Source organism: Lepus europaeus, chromosome X (genome assembly GCF_033115175.1).
Source record: "Lepus europaeus isolate LE1 chromosome X, mLepTim1.pri, whole genome shotgun sequence".
NCBI lineage: Eukaryota > Metazoa > Chordata > Mammalia > Lagomorpha > Leporidae > Lepus > Lepus europaeus.
The window spans coordinates 14,438,811-14,461,313 of NC_084850.1; the positions used below are offsets into that span (position 1 = coordinate 14,438,811).

General features: G+C 38.1%; 1 pseudogene; it reads left to right on the forward strand.

Moving 5' to 3' along the window:
- LOC133752482 (cerebellar degeneration-related antigen 1-like) overlaps positions 1-20,006 on the forward strand; it is a 56,399-nt pseudogene extending 36,393 nt beyond the window's left edge.
- The last annotated feature ends 2,497 nt before the right edge of the window (positions 20,007-22,503 follow it).

Below are 22,503 nucleotides of genomic sequence, written 5' to 3' on the forward strand. Positions count from 1 at the left end.
GATATAGAAATTGGTAACTTATGTGGAGTGCTGCTAAAACCACAATATAAAATCGATGGCATTGCCTTTGAGACTGGGTAGCAGGCAGAGGGCAGAAAACTAATCATGATGCCTAAACAAAGTAGTGAGAAAATTGTTATTGGAGATTAAAAACATGGTAACCTGAATTCTACGATAGTTAAATAATTGGAAAATGTGTTGCTTGAAGTCATTTTTAAGATGGAAATATTCCTAAGGAATTTGTGAGTTTGACAAGGAGGTCATCATGAAGAACACTGAAAATGTCCTTTGGTTTACTCCTAGCTTTCTGTAAGCTACAGTAAGAACAAGATGAATGAAAGACCTGGCCACTTTGTAAGCAGAATTTAGGGAATAAATCTATTAAGTTGAAAGATAATGGTTCTTTTGAACAGTCCCTAAATCCAATAAAATATCAAATAAGGACATTGCAAAAAAGACACAGTGTTTATAAAAATATAATCAAAGTTATAAAGTGTAAGATACTTTGACAATACCTCTGTTGATCACACTACTTAAAGAATTAAAGTGGTACCTAGAAGCAGATAGGAAAAAAGGTTTCCATGAATCTTAAAAGTGTTGACCCAGTACATTGACATATCCAAAATAGATGTAGGTACATATGGAGAGACAGCTTGTGTCAAAAAGATTTGTGAAGAAGTGGATCAAGCTGGCAGCTGAGTAAGATGTTCTGGCACTCATCCTACAGACAGCAACTTGAACAGCCATTCACACATCAAGTTACCTTCACAAGAGCCAGAAAGCCAGAGAAGAGACTACGTTACCTGTTTTTAGTATAATAATAAGAAAGTACATACTGAAGAAAGCAGGATGGAGTTTCTATGTCACCCGTCCTCTACTTCAACTAGCACAAACATGGAGGTGACAACTCCCACTTGATGGAGGGATAGGAAATAAATTCCAGACTATAGAGTTGAAACCCCGTAGCAGTGAAACCTAGAGTAAGATAGGGCCTCTTAGCCTCTTCCACCCAGGCAAGTACATGTACACTGGGCCTTTGGACTCTAAGCACTTAGGCAAGTGATCAAGGGACCACCCTTCTCTAACATTATGCACACAGCAAAGCAAGACTTCAGTCAGTGGGGAGAAGGACAGGAAACTGAGCTTTGCCTTGAACCTCAAATCTGGACCTTCAGCACTGAGACCCAACACCAGATAAAGCCCAAAGGTCTCTGTCTTCAGAAGGGTGCTCAGAGGGCCAGCCCCTTGGCTCACTTGGATAATCCTCTGCCTGTGGTGACGGCATCCCATATGGGCACCGGGTTCTAGTCCCGGTTGCCCCTCTTCCAGTCCAGCTCGATGCTGTGGCCTGGGAGGGCAGTGGAGGATGGCCCAAGTGCTTGGGCCCCTGCACCCACATGGGAGACGAGGAGGAAGCACCTGGCTCCTGGCTTCAGATTGGCGCAGTGCCAGCCGTAGCGGCCATTTGGGGAGTAAAACAACAGAAGGAAGACCTTTCTCTCTGTCTCTCTCTCTCTCTCACTGTCTTTAACTCTACCTGTATAATAAAAAAAAAAATATTAAAAAAAGAAGAGTGCCAGAGACACATCCTCTAGATTTTCCCTGGAATTAGGCCAAGACCTGCACTCTGCTGGGACAGACACATTGAGGCCTATATTACCAGCAGCCTCTTGTGGGCCTGTTATGTACCTCTGAAAATCTGCAGGTCCTGGTGTCTGTGAGACTCAGGTGCAGTCTAGCTTAGTGTAGGTCTAGGTAGCTAACAGACTACCGCTATCATCTCTACCCAACTTCAAGCAGACAGAAAGCAGTGATACTTCAACTAGAGGGGAGTAGGACAGGAAAGTGAGCTCAGGACTTTAACTTGAAGCTTAGCACCAGTCACACTGTATTGAGATCCAGTATGTGAGAGAGACCAGAGCCCCTATCCCCAGGGCATGATTCACAAGCAGAGCCTCTAGACCTGTCCCAGCTTCAGGTGAAGACTTTTACACTGGTAAGATGGATGAGTGTTTCAGCCTGCAACATCCTTAGCCTCTCATGGGCTCAACATGCATCCACAAGATGGTGCAAAGCTGCATAGATGTGAGATTCAGGTGCAAACCAGCTTAATGTCAGTCTGAGTAGCCAAGGCTCTGCTTTCTCCACCCACTTCTCTAGCCATGGGAAGAAAGAAAGGAGCAAGATTCTAGCTATATAGGAGTAGAGCAAAAGAGTGACAACAAGACAGTGTCTCAGATCTGGTTAAACCATTACTGGACAGATATTAACACTAACTGTCCTTAGGCCAGTACCTATAGACAGAATCCCTAGGCCTGCCCTGGTCCCATTTGGAGAGTCATGGCCCAAATGAGACTTACAACCCAGATAACATTATCTGTGATTGGTTTCAGCAACTTGGGGTTGCAAGCCCACCTCAAGTATTATCCCTGCCCCATGTTGTGCTAGGTTTTAGAGGCCATGGGCGCTGAGCATGATCTAACATTGCAGTATAGGTACCACAAGATTGCTCAGTCCATTCCTCTCCTAACCATTCAACCCAGCCATACCACTCCTTGGAATTTACCCAAAGGAAATTAAATTGGCAAACAAAAAAGCTGTCTACACCTTAATGTTTATTGCAGCTCCATTCACAATAGCTAAGACCTGGAATCAACCCAAATGCCCATCAACAGTAGACTGGATAAAGAAATTATGGGACATGTACTCTATAGAAAACTATACAGCAGTAAAAAAAAAAAGAAAAAGAAAAAAGAAATCCAGTCATTTGCAACAAAATGGAGGAATCTGGAAAACATCATGCTGAGTGAAATAAGCCATTCCCAAAGGGACAAATATCATATGTTCTCCCTGATAGGTGACAACTAACCGAGCACCAAAAAGGAAACCTGTTGAAGTGAAGTGGACACTATGAGAAACAGTGACTTGATCAGCCTGACTGTTGATGTACAATTTAATACTTTATCCCTTTTAGTTTTTTTTTGTTGTTCTACTTAATACTATTGGTTGAACTCTGTAATTAACACACAATTATTCTTAAGTGTTTAAATTTAACTGAAAAGTGATCTCTGTTAAATATAAGAGTGGGAATAAGAGAGGGCAGAGATATACAATTTGGGACATGCTCAAGCTGACCTGCCCCAAATGGTGGAGTTAGAAATGTGCCAGGGGATTCCAATACAATCCCATCAAGGTGGCATGTACCAATGCCATCTCACTAGTCCAAGTGATCAATTTCAGTTCACAATTGATGGCTCTGATAGGTCTAAGAGTCAAAGGGATCACACAAACAAGACTAGTGTCTGCTAATACTATCTGATAGAATAAAAAAGGGAGAGAACAATCCAACATGGGAAGCGAGATACACAGCAGACTCATAGAATGGCAGAGGTCCTAAACAGCACTCTGGCCTCAGAATCAGCCCTTAAGGCATTTGGATCTGGCTCAAGAGCCCATGAGAGTATTTTAAGCATGGAAAGCCAAGACACTATGGCAAAAAAAAAAAATAAAATAAAATAAAAGACCTAAATGAAAGATCTCTGCGAGTGAGATCCCAGTGGAAAGAATGGGCCATCAAAGAAGGAGGTGTGTTTCTCTGAAGGGAGGAGAGAACTTCTACTTTGACTATGACCTTGTCTAAATATGATCAGAGTTGGTGAACTCAAAAGGCTTCCATAGCCTTGGCAACTCATGACTAGAGCCTAGGGAGATTACTGACGCCATAAACCAGAGTGTCAAATTGTTAAGTCAGCAACAAGAGTCATTGTGTACTTATGCCTCATGTGGGATCTCTGTCCTTAATGTGTTGTTCAATGTGAAGTAATGCTATAACTAGTACTCAAACAGTATTTTTACACTTTGTGTTTCTGTGTGGGTGCAAACTGACTAAATTTTTACTTAATGTACACTAAATTGATCTTCTGTATATAAAGAAAATTGAAAATGAATCTTGATGTGAATGGGATGGGAGAGGGAGCAGGAGATGGGAGGGTTGCGGGTGGGAGGGAAGTTATAGGGGGGGAAGCCATTGTAATCCATAAACTGTACTTTGGAAATTTATATTTACTAAATAAAAGTTTAAAAAATGTATGAAGCAGTGAAACATTACACATACAAAATAAGAAATATGGTCAACAATAGTTTCTTTATTAAAAATGATTTTTTGAAAAATAGGAAGAATGCCAACGTAGCCTAGCAAACTGGAACCTGAAGACATTTCTTCAGGAAAAATCTTTTAACATGAAAGTTACTCATTAAAGTGATAACAGGGGCCTGCGCTGTGGCATAGTGGGTTAAGGCACTGCCTGCAGTACCGGCATCCCTTATGGCAGCCAATTTGAGTCCTGGCTGCTCCAGTTCTTATCCAGTTCCCTGCTAATTCAACTAAGAAAGCAGCAGAAGAAGGCCCAGGTTCTTGAGCCCCTGCACCCATGTGAAAGATGTATTGCCTAAATATTGCAGTATAATAACCACTTCAAATTTCAGTGGCTTAAATCAATAGCCTGTGTTCTTGTGCTCGTGAGCCTATGAGACAGTTGGGAATTTCTTCTCATCTTGGCTAGGTGATGTTTCTGTAGTCAGCTCTGGATAAGTCTGGAAGCTTTGGTATTCTTGGCTTGGTATTCTTACATAGTTGTGGGTTTACAGGGTCACATCAACATGGTCTTTGTTCCATTAGGCTAGCCCAGGCTTGTTCTCATGGCAGGGAAAAGTTCCAAAAGGGAGGGCAGCAATATAAAAGGATTCTTGAGGATTATAAAGGAAACTGGAACACCATCAATTCTTCCATATTCAGTTGGCTGTATCAAGTTATAGTGACATCCCAGATTGAAGAAGTGAAGAAATAAATTACATCTTTCAATGGTAAGAATTGCAGTCATATTGCAACAGGACTGAGTATGGGGAGTGCATTGATAGTGCTCATTATTGTAGTTAATCCACTATAGTTTACCCTCTGCCCTCATGCAAAATAATTCCCCCCTGGAGAAGTTAATCTGACTTTCACACACTGAATATACAATTGTGAGACAAGGGTAAGATAACCATAATAGACCTCTACATCCAAAATGAAGAAGAATGGGACTGGGCATTTGGTACAGTGGTTAAGACTGTACCATCTCCTCCTTTCCCTCCTCCTCCATCTCCTGCTATTCCTCTCTCTGTAGCTCTGCATTTCACATAATTTTTTAAAAAATTAAAGAGAAAAAGAAGCATTGTGACATCATGAAAGTGATGCCTTGTTATCCTGTTCTAATTCAAAGAGTTATGTGAAATAATTTCCACTCCTTATATCTTCGCTTTGGTTTCTCAATTTTGTACTAAAAGCTTCTGGGGTCCTTAGAGAATAGTGTATGAGGGTACTTCAAAAAGTTCACAGGCAAATTTATTTTGGTGCAAAATTATTTTGAAATCCATTCTTAGCTTTTTCTGTAATACACATTTTTCATAACCTTTTGAAAATCCTACATACTTAATTTTTAAATTTTTATTTATTTTCATTGTATGTGAAAGTCATAGAGACAAAGACAAAGAGACAGAGACAACTTCCATCCATTGGCTCACTCCTCAAAAGCCCACAACAGCCAGAGCTGAACCAGGCTTTAGTTAAGAGCGAAGGGGCCTGCATTGTGGCATAATGGGTTAAGCAATCACCTGCAATGCCAGCGTCCCATATGGGCACTAGTTTGAGTCCCAGCTGCTTCACTTATGATCAAACTCTTGGCTAATGTGCCTGGGAGAGCAACGGAAGATGGCCCAAGTCCTAGGGTCCCTGCACCCATATGGGAGACCCAGATGAAGCTTCTGGCTCCTGGCTTCAGCCTGTCCCAGACCTAGTTATTGTTGCCATTTGGGGAATAAACTACCAGATGGAATATGTCTCTGTCTCTCTCTCTGTCTCTCTATAACTGTCTCTCTATAACTATGACTTTCAAACAAATAATAATAATTCTTTAAAAAAAATAGAGCCCTGAAATCCATCTTGGTCTCCCTTGTGGATGGTGGAGACTCAAGTATCTGAGCCATCACCTGCTGTCTCTTGCAATGCCGATTAGCAGGAAGCAGGATCAGAATCAAAGGAGCTATGTATTGAATCAGGTACTGTGATATGGACTGAAGATGTCCAAGTGGTGACTTAATCCAGTGCGCCAAATGCTCACCAAGATTCCTTACATTTTAAAATTTAGTTGGGGATGGGTATTGTGGTACAACAGGCTAAGCTGCCGTTGGGATGCCTGTGTCCCATCTCCACTTCAGATCCAGCTTCCTGCTCATGCACCTGGAAGGCAAAAGATGATGACTTAAGTACTTGAGTCCTTTTCGTTCCATGAAAGAGACCTAGATGGAGTTCCTGGCTGCTAGTTTTGGCCTGGCTTAGCCCCATCTGTTCTATAGGCATTTCAGGAGTGAATCAAAGAGTAGAAGTTCTCTTTCATTCTCTGTTGCTCTGCCTTTCAGACAAATTAATTTTTAAAAATTAATATTGATCCAGCACATGTGTTCTTGTGAGGAAGCAAGGATATGTTCAAAGATGTGTGGAAACTGTGACATAGAATCCACCATAAAATTGTTCCCATGAGCTTATGAAATTTTGAATTTTAAAAAAGTAATTATAGTCAACTGGAACAAATGATCTATGAAAGATCAAAAGGCTATGCTGATGCTTGAGAAAACAGTGTGAAGTGAGCAGAAACAAGATTTTTGTCATTATATTGGGGAACAAATGTCAATCATTATAACTAGATATCAACACCCACCAAAGGTGAGAGGCTGAACTGTTTTAAATGCACGTTTGATGGTGAGCCTCAGACAAACAATCAGGTACACCTGAGCCTGCATAGTCTCTGTATGTACTTCCTCAGCTACTGAGAACTTAGGGTCAGATACTGCACAGGTACTTGGGAATTATTTATTTGTCTTGCTGCTGGGGACAGTAGACACTACTGATCTTGGTTTAAAATGAAGGCACATATATTGTGTGGGTTCCTTCTGAGTAATGACATGAATCCCACATATAAAAGGGTCCAGCAGGGAGCATAGTTGTATGAGGATCCCCTCTTCGAAGGGCTTTTGCAACTACCTGTCCCCACAGATCCCATATACCCAATTAAAGCTTCAAGATACTAAAAACAGATTTTTATGCAGTCTGTGTGGAAAAGCATGCTGCTTTATTCACTGAAAATGAAAACTGCATGCAAGAAGACAGAGATCTTGCTGAAAACACCTGTAACCAGGAAAATATTGTTTTGATAATTACTGGTACTATGGCTATGAAATTAAGAAAATCATTGAGTAAAAGTCCTAAAAGAGGAAAGGCATAGTGTAAAAGAATTATTTCAAGATCTAGAAAAGGGTTGGGTGATGATTCAGCAAGAATTCAACTTTGTTGGTACAGCAGAACTCCACCTTCAGAGGACAGTGCTGCTTGCTGGGAACTCTGAGGACTGAATCATTGGCAGGAGATGGACTGGAATAAGCACAAGCATCAAGTATGCTGAACAACTTGTCTTGTTCGGGTAGGAGCACTGCAAAAAATGAATTCATAATATTGGTAATAAAATAATGTTTTTATAGTTCTTAAGTTTCTTGGGCCCCATTGCTAGCTCCATTCCATAATAGGAGGGCCATGATGACTGGAAAAAAAGCAAAGGCTCTGTTGGGTCCTCAGGCCTAAAATAGTTGACAGAAACTTTCATAGGAGGTCAAGGTCATGGACTAAAGACTGTTATGACCCAACTAACTCTCAAGAAGTGGGAGACTTAACTTTCTCTGCTAGGGGAAGATTCAGAAACTATAGGAATTAGGGAAAAGTTTAAAATTAAATTTATAATTACTAGCACAGTTACTAAGGTAAAGGTGAAAGGAACCATTGGTGTGACGTGAGTGGTTAATATCGATTTCCAGGTTAAATCATTTGAGTGCAAATTGCCTCTTTTCAATAATCATCAAAAGCTTGAACTCTACAGGGCAAAAATGACAATGCGTCCCAGTTTTGTGAACAATTTTTTTTAACTTTTATTTAATGAATATAAATTTCCAAAGTACAGCTTAAGGATTACAATGGCTTCCCCCCCATAACTTCCCTGCCACCCACAACCCTCCCATCTCCTGCTCCCTCTCCTATCCCATTCACATCACGATTCATTTTCAATTCTCTTTATATACAGAAGATCAATTTAGTATATATTAAGTAAAGATTTCAACAGTTTGCACCCACATAGAAACACAAAGTGAAAAATACTGTTTGAGTACTAGTTATAGCATTACTTCACATTGAACAACACATTAAGGACAGAGATCCCACGTGAGGAGTAAGTGCATAGTGACTCCTGTTGTTGGCTTAACAAATTGACACTCTTGTTTAAGGTGTCAGTAATCTCCCTAGGCTCAAGTCATGAGTTGCCAAGGCTATGGAAGCCTTTTGAGTTCACTGACTCTGATCATATTTGGACAAGGTTGTAGTCAAAGTGGAAGTTCTCTCCTCCCTTCAGAGAAAGGTACCTCCTTCTTTGATGGCCTGTTCTTTCCACTGGGATCTCACTCGCAGAGATCTTTCATTTAGGTCTTTTTTTTTTTTTTACTTTTTGCCACAGTGTTTTGGTTTTCCATGCCTAAAATATTCTCATGGGCTCTTCAACCAGATCTAAATGCCTTAAGGGCTGATTCTGAGGCCAGAGTGCTGTTTAGGACCTCTGCCATTCTATGAGTCTGCTGTGTATCTCGCTTCCCATGTTGGATTGTTCTCTCCCTTTTTTATTCTATCAGATAGTATTAGCAGACACTAGTCTTGTTTGTGTGATCCCTTTGACTCTTAGTCCTATCATTATGATCAATTGTGAACAGAAATTGATCACTTGGACTAGTGAGATGGCATTGGTACATGCCAACTTGATGGGATTGAATTGGAAACCCCTGGTATGTTTCTAACTCTACCATTTGGGGCAAGTCAGCTTGAGCATGTCCCAAATTGTACATCTCTTCCCTCTCTTATTCCCACTCTTATATTTAACAGTGATCACTTTTCAGTTAAGTTTCAACACTTAAGAACAACTGTGTATTGATTACAGAATTCAACCAAAAGTATTAAGTAGAACAAACAAAAAAAAATACTAAGAGGGATAACGTATTAAGTTGTTCATCAACAGTCAGGGCAAGGGCTGATCAATTCACTGTTTCTCATAGTGTTCATTTCACTTCAACAGTTTTCCTTTTTGGTGCTCAGTTAGTTGTACTGATCAGGGAGAACATATGATATTTGTCCCTTTGGGACTGGCTTATTTCACTCAGCATAAAGTTTTCCAGATTCCTAACAGGGATCACTTTTCAGTTAAAATTTAAACACCTAAGAATAATTGTATGTGAACAAATTATTTTAAAGATTTATTTATGTATTTGAAAGTCAGACTTACACACAGAGAGAAGGAAAGGCAGAGACAAAGAGAGGCAGAGAGAAAGATGGAAGTCTTCCATCTTCTGATTCACTCTCCAATTGGCTGCAACAGGCAGAGCTGCGCCGATCCAAAGCCAGGAGCCAGGAGCTCCTTCTGGGAATCCCATGTGGGTGCAGGGTACCAAGGACTTGGGCCATCTTCCACTGCTTTCCCAGGCTATAGCAGAGAGCTGGATCAGAAGTGGAGCTGCCAGGTCTTGAACTGGCGCCCATATGGGATGCCGGCATGGCTGGCAGCAGCTTTACCCTCTATGCCACAGTGTTAATCCTGTGAATAAAATTTTTCTGCTCCATGAAGATCCAAGTGTTCCCTCATGGAAAACTATGAGGACAGAAAAACAAATCTCCTGAGAGAGGTGTCTAGACTTAGTGGTTAGGTAGGACTTTGAGAAAACAGAAAAAGTATACACAACAAAAGGAAACAAAGTAACTGAAGGATAAATCCTAATGTATGAGGTAGTAAGGAAACTAGTCTGACTACAGCAGGTCATCCAAGGGCAAGTAGAGAACAGAGATGGTTTTTTAGGGAAGGTTGTAGGGACGTAGATGTCAGCTATAGCAAGATTTAATTGGGAAGCCTGAGTTTTAAGTTTTTTTTTCTTTTTTTTTTCTATATTATGGCAATTCTTTTTTTTTATTTATTTAATGAATATAAATTTCCAAAGTACAGCTTCTGGGTTACAATGGCTTCCCCCTCCCAAAATTTCCCTCCCACCCACAACCCTCCCCTTTCCCGTTCCCTCTCCCCTTCCAATCACATCATGATTCATTTTCAATTCTCTTTATATACAGAAGATCAGTTTAGTATATATTAGGTAACGATTTCAACAGTTTGCCCCCATATAGTAACACAAAGTGAAAAAAAATACTGCTGGAGTACTAGTTACAGCATTAAATAAGAGTGTACAGTACATTAAAGACAGAGATCTTACATATTTTTTTAAAAAAATTAATTTTCTATGCCATTTCCAATTTAACACCAGGTTTTTCCTTTTTTCATTTCCAATTATCTTTATATACAGAAGATCGATTCAGTATATAATTAGTAAAGATCTCATCAGTTTGTACCCACGCAGAAACACAAAGTGTAAAAATACTGTTTCAGTACTAGTTATAGCATCACTGCACATTAGACAATACATTAGGGACAGATCCCACATGGGGTGTAAGTACACAGTGACTTTTGTTGCTGACTTAACAATTTGACACTCCTGTTCATGGCGTCAGTAATCTCCCTAGGCTCTAGTCATGAATTGCCAGGGCTATGGAAGCCTTTAGAGTTCGCTGACTTTGATCTTATTCCGATAGGGTCATAGTCAAAGTGGAAGATCTCTCCTCCCTTCAGAGAAAGGTTTTTAATGATATGTGGTAAATGGAATTTAAGGAAATTTATCTGGTAGCAAAAAACAGGAATGACAAGACTAATGAGGGATTGAGAAATTTGTGAAAGGATCTAAAATGTAGATGATGGGGGCCAGCACTGTGGCGTAGCAGGTAAAGCCGCTGCCTGAGATGCCTGCATCCCATATGGGCACCAGTTCCAGTCCCGGCTGCTTCACTTCTGATCCAGCTCTCTGCTATGGCCTGGGAAAGCAGTAGAAAATGGCCCAACTCCTTGGGTCCCTGCACCCACGTGGGAGACCCCAAACAAGCTCCTGGCTCCTGGTTTCGGATCGGCACAGCTCCGTCAGTTGTAGCCACCTGTTGAGTGAACCAGCAAATGGAACACTCTCTCTCTCACTGCCTCTGCCTCTCTGTAACTCTGCCTTTCAAATAAAGCAATAAATCTTTTTAAAAATAAAATAAAATGGAGATGATGAAAACTGAGTAAGCCAAATGACACTGGTGAGGAAGGAAGCAAGACCAGACACATTTAAAAGCAGATATTTTTCCTTTAGTTTTTATTGCAAAGGTGTTACAGGCTCACTTAAAAAGTTCCAGTAGAGGCCGGTGCCTTGGCTTAACAGGCTAATCCTTCGCCTTGCGGCGCCGGCACACTGAGTTCTAGTCCCGGTTGGGGCGCCGGATTCTATCCCGGTTGCCCCTCTTCCAGGCCAGCTCTCTGCTGTGGCCCGGGAGTGCAGTGGAGGATGGCCCAAGTCCTTGGGCCCTGCACCCGCATGGGAGACCAGGAGAAGCACCTGGCTCCTGGCTTCGGATCGGCATGATGCACCGGCCACAGCGGCCATTGGAGGGTGAACCAACGGCAAAAAGGAAGACCTTTCTCTCTGTGTCTCTCTCTCTCACTATCCTCTCTGCCTGTCAAAAAAAAAAAAGTTCCAGTATATAAAATTATATAGTTAAATGTATGAATATATTATATGAACATATATTATGTATGTATATATATATATATGAAGGGTCTTCAAAAAAGTTAACAGAAATACATATTATGAAAAACTACGTATGGTTTTTGAAAACTGTCTATATCAAAGTAAACTCATCTTTTATTCCATTTCCATGAAATTTTTGAAGTACCATTTATACATCTGCATCAGTGTAATCCTTATTAGAAGAGTTGTATTTCAAATTTCTAAATTACTATTCAGAAAAAAAGTAGTATATACACTCTGAACAATGTGACAGACTTTAAAAAAGAACAGATTGAGAGACAAATTAATAAATATTGCCAAATTGTAATCAATTTGAAAAGTTTAATTGTGAAATAAAAAATGGACATTTTCAGAAGTGGTAAAAATCTCATCATGTGGTTTTTGAAGAAGATACACCCAAAATAAAACAACAGGGAAGCATTGAAAATATTGGAATGAATAAAGATATACAAGGTGAATGCTGACAAAAATAAAGCATAGATAGCAAAGATAAATCAAGGAAAGCTGCATTAAATGGATCAAAGGAGACATCTTTACCTCACACACTAATACATTCCATAAGCCAATATGAAATGTGATGCACTGAAAAAGAATTTCAAATATGAAAAGCAAAAAATGTACAGAGAAGGTTGTGATAAAATGAAGTAGATTTTAAATACTTTTATCAGAAAATTTAGACCAAGCACAGAAAACCTGAATAACAATGAACAGATTTAATATGTAGAGAAACATGACAAAATAGAACCCTAAAAATACATAACCTTTATAAAAATGAATTACATACAGAATGTACAAATATTCCAAAATGTTTGACTAATGCAAGAAACATTCTCAACTGATGAGAAGACAGAAAAACATCAAGTAAAACCCAACCATATTGAAATATATACACTTCTAAACTCTTACATTAAAAAGAAAAGCCAGATTTTACAGATGAGGAGACAAAAGGACTATGAAAACATAGCATTTGGAATTTAAAAGTATGTAGCCACATATATACATATTAAGGCACATTGGAAAATACTGTGTGCAACAATACAATACTGTGTGCATCAATACGTTTGAAAATCCAGATGAAACAGACAAGTTTTGATAAAATTTATTCCAGAAAAGGTAAAAATCTTGGGTGAACTAAACATAGAGGAAATAGAAAGGAAACTTAAATTTCTAGCTCCGGGGGCATGCCCTGTGGCATAGTGGGTACAGCCTCCCATTGCAATGCTGGCATCCCATATGGGTCAGGCTTAAGTCTTGGCCGCTCCAGTTCCAATTCAGCTCGCAGCTAATGGTCTGGGAAAAGCAATAGAAGATGGCCCAAGGGGGGTTGGTCCCCTGCTACCCATGTAGAAGACCCGGCAGAAGCTCTGCGCTCCCGGCTTAGGCTTGGCCCACTGTGGGCCATTGTGCCCATCTGGTGAGTGAACCAGAAGACCAAAGATCCAAAGATCCTTCTCTCTCTCTCTCTCTCTCTCTCTCAAAATAAATGAATAAATCTTTATTTTTTAAAAAAATTTCTAGCCTCCCAGAAAGCACTAGGACAAAATGGCTCTATGGTGTCAGCAACTATTTAAGGAATAGCTTATGTCTAAGTTACTTACAAAAATAATCCTGCTTTCAAATAAGGGAAAAAAAGGAATCACAGAAATTAATAAAGTGAGAGTTCCTAACAAATTGCCTTGGCACACGGGTATCTTATGGATAGTTGCGTGTGTATTATGCTCTTTATCTCCTAAGGTCTTGAAGCAGTGGAGAAAAATCTGTGAAGTCAGTTGTCTCTGCCCTGAGTAATCTTGTCTATTTTCCCCAGTATACAATAATGTGAAAAAGGTAAGGACACGCTTTTATAGGCACGTGTTTATGTAGAGTTTATATACTAAGTAAAATAATGACAAACCAAATCACTATCAAGTCAGCTTTATTCCAGGAATACAAAAATAGCTCAATATTAGGTGATTCAATACTTAACAGATTAAAGAGAATAATCACATTATTATCTTGATATCATCTTGGCAGATGCAAGAAAAGACAATTTTGATAATATTCTACACCCACTCCTGAAAAACTTACAAGTGAATGACTAGGAACACTGTTTAATATGATGCCTAGATAAAAGATCATTATTAAAAATCAATAGCTTTTCTATATATTATTGATACAGAATATTTATAATTCAGTAGCATTCACATAGAACATTATAAAGTATAAAATAAAGAGTAAGCTTAATAATTGTTCAATATCTAAATGAGGACCAAAAGAAAATTAAACAAATTAAGACCAACAACATGATTCTCCATGCAAAACTATCATAAAGATGTCAATTCCTCTCGTATTACTCCTTCACATCAAGTAGCAGTATAAATATACTTAAAAGATCAATGATAGCCATTTTTGCAATATGTACCATGCAAAAGGTTATCACCTCTAGTATCCAAACATCTTCTCAAAATTAATAATGAAAAAGTCCAAAAACAACACAACAGAATAGGCAAAGGATTACAGCAAGCAATTTCCAACAGAAGAAAAGAAAAACTAACAGCCAATAGATGCATGAAAAGATGGTTAACTTTACTATGCATTAGGGAAAAATAATTCAAAGGAATAAAATAGATTCTCCACCTAAAATATTGATAAAAGTTTTAAAAAACAGTGTCTAGAATGCTGATAGGGCAGTTTAGTTATATTTCTAAGATAGTAGCTTATAAAAATACTTGTAAAACTGCAAAATATAAATTCAAAGGATTCTTTTTACAGTATTATGTATAACAGTAACAAACTGTTGACAATCTGAAAATCTATCATATGGAAAGGATGGAATGAATTATATGGTATACCCTCCCTTGATTTCCCCGTATCTGTTTTTTAAAGATGATTTTTCATTGAGTGGGGAAATGGTAAGTTGTAGAATAATACATTTAGAATAATTTCATTGTGTAAAACACACAAGAACACATGCATATGGTGACAACTGTATCATACTAATATGAGATGTTAATAATAGGGAAAGCTTGGCATGGTTTACTAATTATGACAAATATCATACTAAATGAAGTGTTAATAACAGGGGAAGCTGGATGTGAGATATATGGGTGCTCTTTGTTTTATTTCACGATTTTTGTTTTATAAATAAAAATCTATTCTGAAATTTAATGTTTATTTTTAAAAACACGTGATTATTAGCAGAAAATGTACCAGGAAGTTATAAAGCAAACAAATAATGAAGGTTATCTCTGGGCAGTGGAATTAGGAGAGGAATATTTCCACTTTTCACTTTCTTTGCTACTGCCTTTGTTATATTTTACAATAAGCAAGTATTACTTTTGAAACAAAAATAATATAAGCTTACCCTATAACATTTGGATTAAAAACATACATAAACATATATATGGAGACAAAGCAATTTGAAATTTCACTAATACAAAAAGGTAATGATTGGTAACATATAAACACTTTTCAATTCTTATTTTGCATTTAAAATATATATTAGACCTTATACTATGTAATTTAGGGATTGTTTTTCAGTGAATATTATGTGTTTTCCTGTATCATGAAAAACATTAACATAAAGTTTAAGCTGATACTTTTTAATTTTGAAAATACATGTTCAAAATAGAAAATTTAGAGAAGTCAAAAGAAAATAAAGGTCACATATATTCTCACTACCCAGAGATAATTACTAAAAAATGAGTCAAATATATAGAATTCATTAATAATCCTTAGATTGTGCAGCACTGTCACTATCTATGTATGCTCCTTTTATTTTATCCTTACCTTGTCCCTTTAATTTTAATAATAATTAGACAATTATTAAATAAATAAGACTTGAGTCATCTAGTGACAATTGAACTCCTGACTGAATAGACTTGAGGACTAGGTTACTGTAAAACACTGAAGTCAATTTACATGATACTCCCATATCCCTTTTCTTAACGGAAATGACTTATCCTGAAATTTTTATTGATATTCTTTTGCTTTTTAATGAATTATTTATATGTTATATATATATATATATATGGCCCTAAGTAACTCAGTGTTTAGTTGCATTTGTTTTTGAATAATATTCTTAAAAGATATCCTATTATACATAGACATTTGGAACTTAATATCCTAATTTATCATTCTAGAAATAAATCTACCCAGTTGTAGTGGATTCGTATTACTACTATCTAATATTCCACTGAGTAAACAGAGCATGATTTATCCATTTTTCTTTTGGGACATCTACCACTAACATTTTGTAGTTATGCCTTTTTCTGAGGACATTTATACAATTTCCCTTCTATAAAATATGAATATTATATATACTTTCATGTGACCTGTTTCTCTCACTGATGAGTCCTTTTGAGCAACTTTCCATTACAGTAAATAATCTTCTATGGTACAAATTTAAATGACTTTATAGTGTTCTATCATGTAGTTCCAATATTATTTATGTATGCACCCTCAATTGTTGGACATTTAGGTTACTTGTAGTTTCCTGCTTTATGATGTATATGCCCTTGGCTCAGTAACTTTTCTTTTAGTTATTTATCCTAAGTAATATCTGAACAAATTTGAACAGAGATTATGTATAAGAGGTCTTCAAAAAAGCTCATGGGAAATGAGTATTTTCAAAAAATATGCATTGATTTCAATTTTATTACCAAAATAAAAGGTTATTTAATTTGTTTTCCATGAACTTTTTGAAGTACTTGCATACAGGGCTACCATGTATGATGTCACACTTTGTGTTCTACAAAATTTGCACAACATGTGTGTTCATCACAATAGTTTTTATAACAGAAAAAAGTTGTCCACCAACAAGAGATGGAGTTAAATTACATATTAAAATCATGACATAGCTACACAGTTACTGATATGGAATGCTGCTCACAGCTTTTCAATTGAAATAAAATAGGTTAATGGCAGTATGATTCACTTTTTTTTTAACAGTTACTCATGAATGGTTTACTCATAATCATTACAGTGATGGAACTTTTATAGAAAGCAAACTGTTAAGAACAGAAATCACGCTAAATATTTATCCTCTTAATAATCTCACACATTCAGCAGATTGTTAGTTACTTGCTGAAAGAAAAATATTTCTGTTTCTCCAAGGACCCCAAGATATAAAAATGCCACATTTTCAACTCAAGTTCATAAAATACATGCATCAGTTATATTACAGTTTATCCACAATCTTATGAATGTGTCATTAAACTATATTTTTTCTTGATATTTAAAAATACAAGGGTGGTCTTTATGTACTTTTTTATTTATTTGCATGTATTTAATAAATATAACATGAGGAACACAGTAATTCTCCCAACCGTACTTTCCCTCCCACCCATTCTCCTACCCCTCTTCCTCTTCCCTCTCCTGTTCTCTGTCTTGTTTTTACTAAGATCTATTTTCATTTAATTTTATATACAGAGGATTAATTCTATTCTAGATGAAGAGTTCAACACTTTGTATGAGAAAGAAACAGAAAAAGAAAAAAAGAACAAAAAATCAAAACAAACAAACAAAACCTGTTCCTCAACAGTCCAAACAAGGACTATTCAAAATTATTGCATCTCGCAGGTAATTTTGCTTTTCTCCCCCCTTTTCTTCCCCTCCCCCCTTCTTTCCTTTTAGAAACTTAGTAATCTTTTGTGAGCACTTAGACATAACTATAATTTATGAGACATAAGATTATCCTCCACTTAATACATTGAAAGGAAGTGATTCTTTGAGAGCAAGTTTTAGTATTAAGTCTAATAATACAACTCTTTGAGGACAGAGGTCCTGCATGGGAAGTTAGTGCTACTTCCATCTACGTGAGCAATGGAATGTTATAGCTGGTTGAAGAATGAAAGCTGTCAATATAAACAGGTTCTCATAATGACAGAATAAATTGAGAGCATTTGTATATAATATCTTATAATATTCAACAAATAGAGTGGGAAGCATCAATCTTCTATCTCATAATTCTCAGCTTTCAACAGCAGATACAACATAGTGATTAGGACCATGGACTCTGCAAACAGCTTAGCATTGTTGAAATCCTAGGTATATTGTTTACTAGTTGTGTCCTTTGAATGAGTTACATCACCTGTGTGTGTGTGCCAGGTTCCTCACCTGTAAAATAGGGATAATGATGATATCTACTTCAATGGCTTATTGTGAAGACTGAACAAGTTAATGCATGTAAGGACTATAGAACAGTGCCTGGACGTAGCAAATGCCATGTGTAAGTGTTGCTGTTGTTATTATTATTACCATCATATAGTCATATAAGACCCAACAAAAACTGATATTATTTAAAATGGACACATTGTATGTTAACCTTATCTGAATAAGTCTCTAAATAGGAATTCTCCTATTGAAATAAAAATTTCACATGCACCTAAACATAAGTAACTGTATAAAAACTATGAGCAATACCAAAGTACTAAATTTATTACAGCAATCCTGAAGCTTTTTTATGAGCACTATCTTAAAAAGTTGTATGGACTAGGGCCAGTGCTGTGTGGCTCAGCAGGTTAAAACCCCAGCCTGCAGCACCAGCATCCCATAAGGGCACCAGTTCAAGTCCCCGCTGCTCTACTTCTGAGCCAGCTGCCTGCTAATGCACCTAGGAAAACAGCAGAGGATGGCCCAAGTCCTTGGGCCCCTGCACCCATGTGGGAGACCCGGAAGAAGCTCCTGGCTTTGAATAGGCTCAGCTCCGCTGTTGCAGCCAACTGGGGAGCGAACCAGCGGATGCAAGACCTCTCTCTCTGTTTCTACCTCTCTTTGTAACTTTGTCTTTCAAATAGCTAAAATGTTTTTTTAAAGTTGTAGGGACTAATCACAAATTTCAAAATAGAAAAAAACACAATTAAATTGCAGTGCATTTGCTCCGTGAGATCTGATCTCTAAAAAGGAATACCCTACTCAACTTTTTTAAGCTAATTCTACTAGAAGTAGGAATATATGAGTTGGAAGAACTGTCTTTGGAAATATCTGAACATGGGAAAGATTGGACAGGGGAAGTCTAGATTTGAAAAAGCCTTGACGTGGGGATTAGTTGGAAGACCTGGACTATAGAACATGTTAGAATACCTGGATATTGCAGAGACTGGAAGAACTTAATGTTAGACCAGCACACTGAAGACATTGGAAGACGTAGATATTGAGCCCGCTGATGGAAGACTGGGTAGTTGTTGGAAGACCTGGAGATGTTGGAAGACGTGATGATGCTGGAAGATGCAGAGATGTAGGAAGACGAGCAGATGCTGGAAGCCCTGGAGATGCTGGAAGACCTGAAGGTGTAGGAAGACATGGATTTTCTGGAAGACGTGGGTTTTCTGGAAGACGTGGATTTTCTGAAGACAGGGATTTGCTGGAAGACAGGTTTTTTTCTGGAAGACGTGGATTTGCTGGAAGACACGGATTTGCTGGAAGACATGTATTTTCTGGAAGACGTGGCTTTGTTGGAAGACATGGATTATTCTGGAAGACATGGCTTTGCTGGAAGACGTGGATTTTTCTGGAAGACGTGGCTTTGTTGGAAGACGTAGGTAGGCTGGAAGACATGAATTTGATGGAAGACAGCTTTCTTGGAAGTCATGGATTTGCTGGAAGACATAGATTAGTAGGAAGACGTGGATTTCTTGGAAGCCATGGATTTGATGGAAGACCAGAATTCTCTGGAAGACGTGGATTTTCTGGAAGACATGAGTTTTTTGGAAGACATGGATTTTCAGGAAGATCTGAAGTGTCCAGAAGACGTGGATTTGCTGGAAGACTGGGAGGTTACAGGAAGATATGGATATTCTGGAAAACATAGATCTTCAGGAAGACATTGACTGGAAGACCTGGAGATTATTGGAAGACAAGGATTTTTCTGGAAGACTTGGCTGAATTGGAAGATACAGATTTAGTGGAAGACAGACATTTTATCAGGAAGACACAGGTTGATTGGAAAACTTGATTTGATGGAAGAGAGATTGGTTGGAAGACCTGGATTTTTCCAGAAGACACGGATTGACTGGAAGACCTGGGTTTTGTGGAAGACGTAGATTTTTCTGGAAGACCTGGATTTCTTTCTGGAAGACACTAATTGACTGGAAGACTTGGACATTTCCAGAAGAACTGGATTGATTGGAAGACTTGGATTTGGAGGAAGATGTAGATTTTTCTGGAAGACATGGGCTGACTGGAAGACCTGGATTTCTTTCTGGAAGACATTGTTTGGAAGACTTGGACTTTTCTGGAAGAACTAGATTGATTGGAAGACTTGGATTTGGTGGAAGACACAGATTTTTCTGGAAGACATGAATTGGCAGGAAGACCTTGGAATTGTTGGAAGATGTGGATTGGCGGGAAGACCTCAAAACTGGAAGACATGGATTTTCTGGAAGACGTGTATTTTCCTGGAAGATCTGGATTTTGTGGAAGACATATAACTGCCGGAAGACTGGATTTCCTGGAAGACTTGGAGACTTTTGGAAGACATATATTATCTGGAAGACGAGGATTTTCTGGAAGACCAGGATTGTCTGGAAGACCTTGAGGTTTTTGGAAGACTTGGAGTTGATGGAAGACATGGAGTTGTTGGAAGACATTGACACTGGCGCCACTGGAAAGCCTGGACAGTGGAAACATTGGAAGCATAGGATTTGGAGACATTGGAAGCCTTGGATTTGGAGGACATTGTTTAATATCAACATTGGAGACTCTGAAGGCATTAAATATTTGGATATTGGAAGCCATAAACACTGGAAGCCCTGTACATTAGATACATTTCAAATCCTGTACCTTAGAATCCCTAAACATTGGCAGATATGTACAGTAGAAAACTTAGACATTTAGAACAATTAAAATTGGGAGCCCTGGATATTGGTAGGCTTTGGAAAACCTGGAATATTGACATGTTCATCTCAAAAAAACATAAAATTTGGAAAATTAAATTTTAATGATGGTAGATATCAAAGATGCTGACAGTCCTAGACATGAGAATATCTGAATATTGATAGTATTAAGAATTCTGGATGTTAACAGACACAGTCATGCAGACATTGGGATATTGGAACACACGGATGTTGGAATATCTGGTTCTTGCAAAACACTGAAAGACTTAGGTATTGCAGGGACTTATAATGAAAAGATAAATGTAAAACCAGGATTTAGGATACATTAAAAAATGTGGAAACTAAGTGACATAAGAGTTGAGATATTTGAAAAGCTAGACTTGGGCACTGAATACAGGGGCTCTGGAAGACCTACATATAGGAAACAGTAGTAGATTAGGCCAGTTGAAGACTTGGAAAATAAAGCTCTGAGCTCTAAAAGGCAAGACCTAGACCTTGAAGATTAATTTTGAAGATATTGAAAGACTTAGACTTTTAATGACTCCAGTATTGGGGAGATTAGAAAACATGGCGTTAGAGATGCTGTACGTCAGTGACTGGAAGACATTGATGTCGTCCTATCCAGAAGATCTGGCAACTGGAGATGAGTTTAGAAGACCTGAGTTAGAGACACTGAAGAATGGCAAGGCCTAATCATAGACAAAACTGGTGATATTGGAAAACTTGCACAATAGGATTTAGATATTACATTAAAATATACATGATGAAACTAACTATACCTATAGTCTTTATGTCCATGACATCTCTTCTACTGCAAAGAAGGACAGTTGTGAATATGTCAAAGAAGAGGAAGGGGAATTTAATTTTGAATGGGTTGTAACCTATCTTCAAAGTCTCAATAAACTGCCATTCTGAGGCATTTATGGGTTGATAAGACAAGAATGAGGAATCATCAAGGAATAAACAATATCTAGGCTAAGAGCTTCTTAGTTCTAGCTCAGGAATCAGCAAACATTTTCTGCAAAAAGTCAGAGCAAGGCCGGCACTCTGGCACAGTAGGTTAATCCTCCACCTGCAGTGCCAGCATCCAATATGGGCACCAGTTCTAGTCCCAGCTGCTCCTCTTCTAATCCAGCTCTCTGATGTGGTCTGGGAAAGCAGTAGAAGATGGCCCAAGTCCTTGGGCCTTGCACCTGCGTGGGAGACTAGGAAGAAGTTCCTGGCTCCTTGCTTTGGATTGGTGCAGCTCCAGCCGTTGTGGTCATTTGTGGAGTGAACCAATGGAAGGAAGACCTTTTTCTCTGTCTCTCCCACTCATTGTCTGTAATTCTACCTCTCAAATAAATAAATAAAATATTTCAAAAGAGTAAATATTTAAAGGCTTTTCAGGCCATAGGGTCTCAGTTGCAATCAATTCTACCTTTATGTACATCAACAATAAATAAATGAGTGGGGATGACTTTTTTGTGATAAAACTTTATTTGAAAAAACAGTTGGGCTAGATTTGGCCCAGATCTTAGTTTGCCAAGCCCTACTATGGATACCAGATCCAGGATTTGGTAAACTTAAGTACATTCCAGGCTAGCATTCATGTACAAGAAAACAGAGAGAGCAATTTTAAATAGAAATGCTAAATAAAGACACCATGTAATGTGATGATAGTAAGGAGATGAGGTTAACAAGAACCTAATATTGGGTTTATATCTCGAGGTAATTCTTTCAGGTGCCCAAAGATGAAACTTTGCATTCAGAACCAAAATTAAATGGTTAGTCAAGATCCCAACTAAGGGGGCTTGGTAAGTGAGAATGTCCAAATCAAATAGGCTGAAGGTTTGAGAAGAAAATTAGAGAAGAAACCAATCTCTACAGACTGGGCAGATATGAAGGAGAACAAAAAATTAATTGCAGC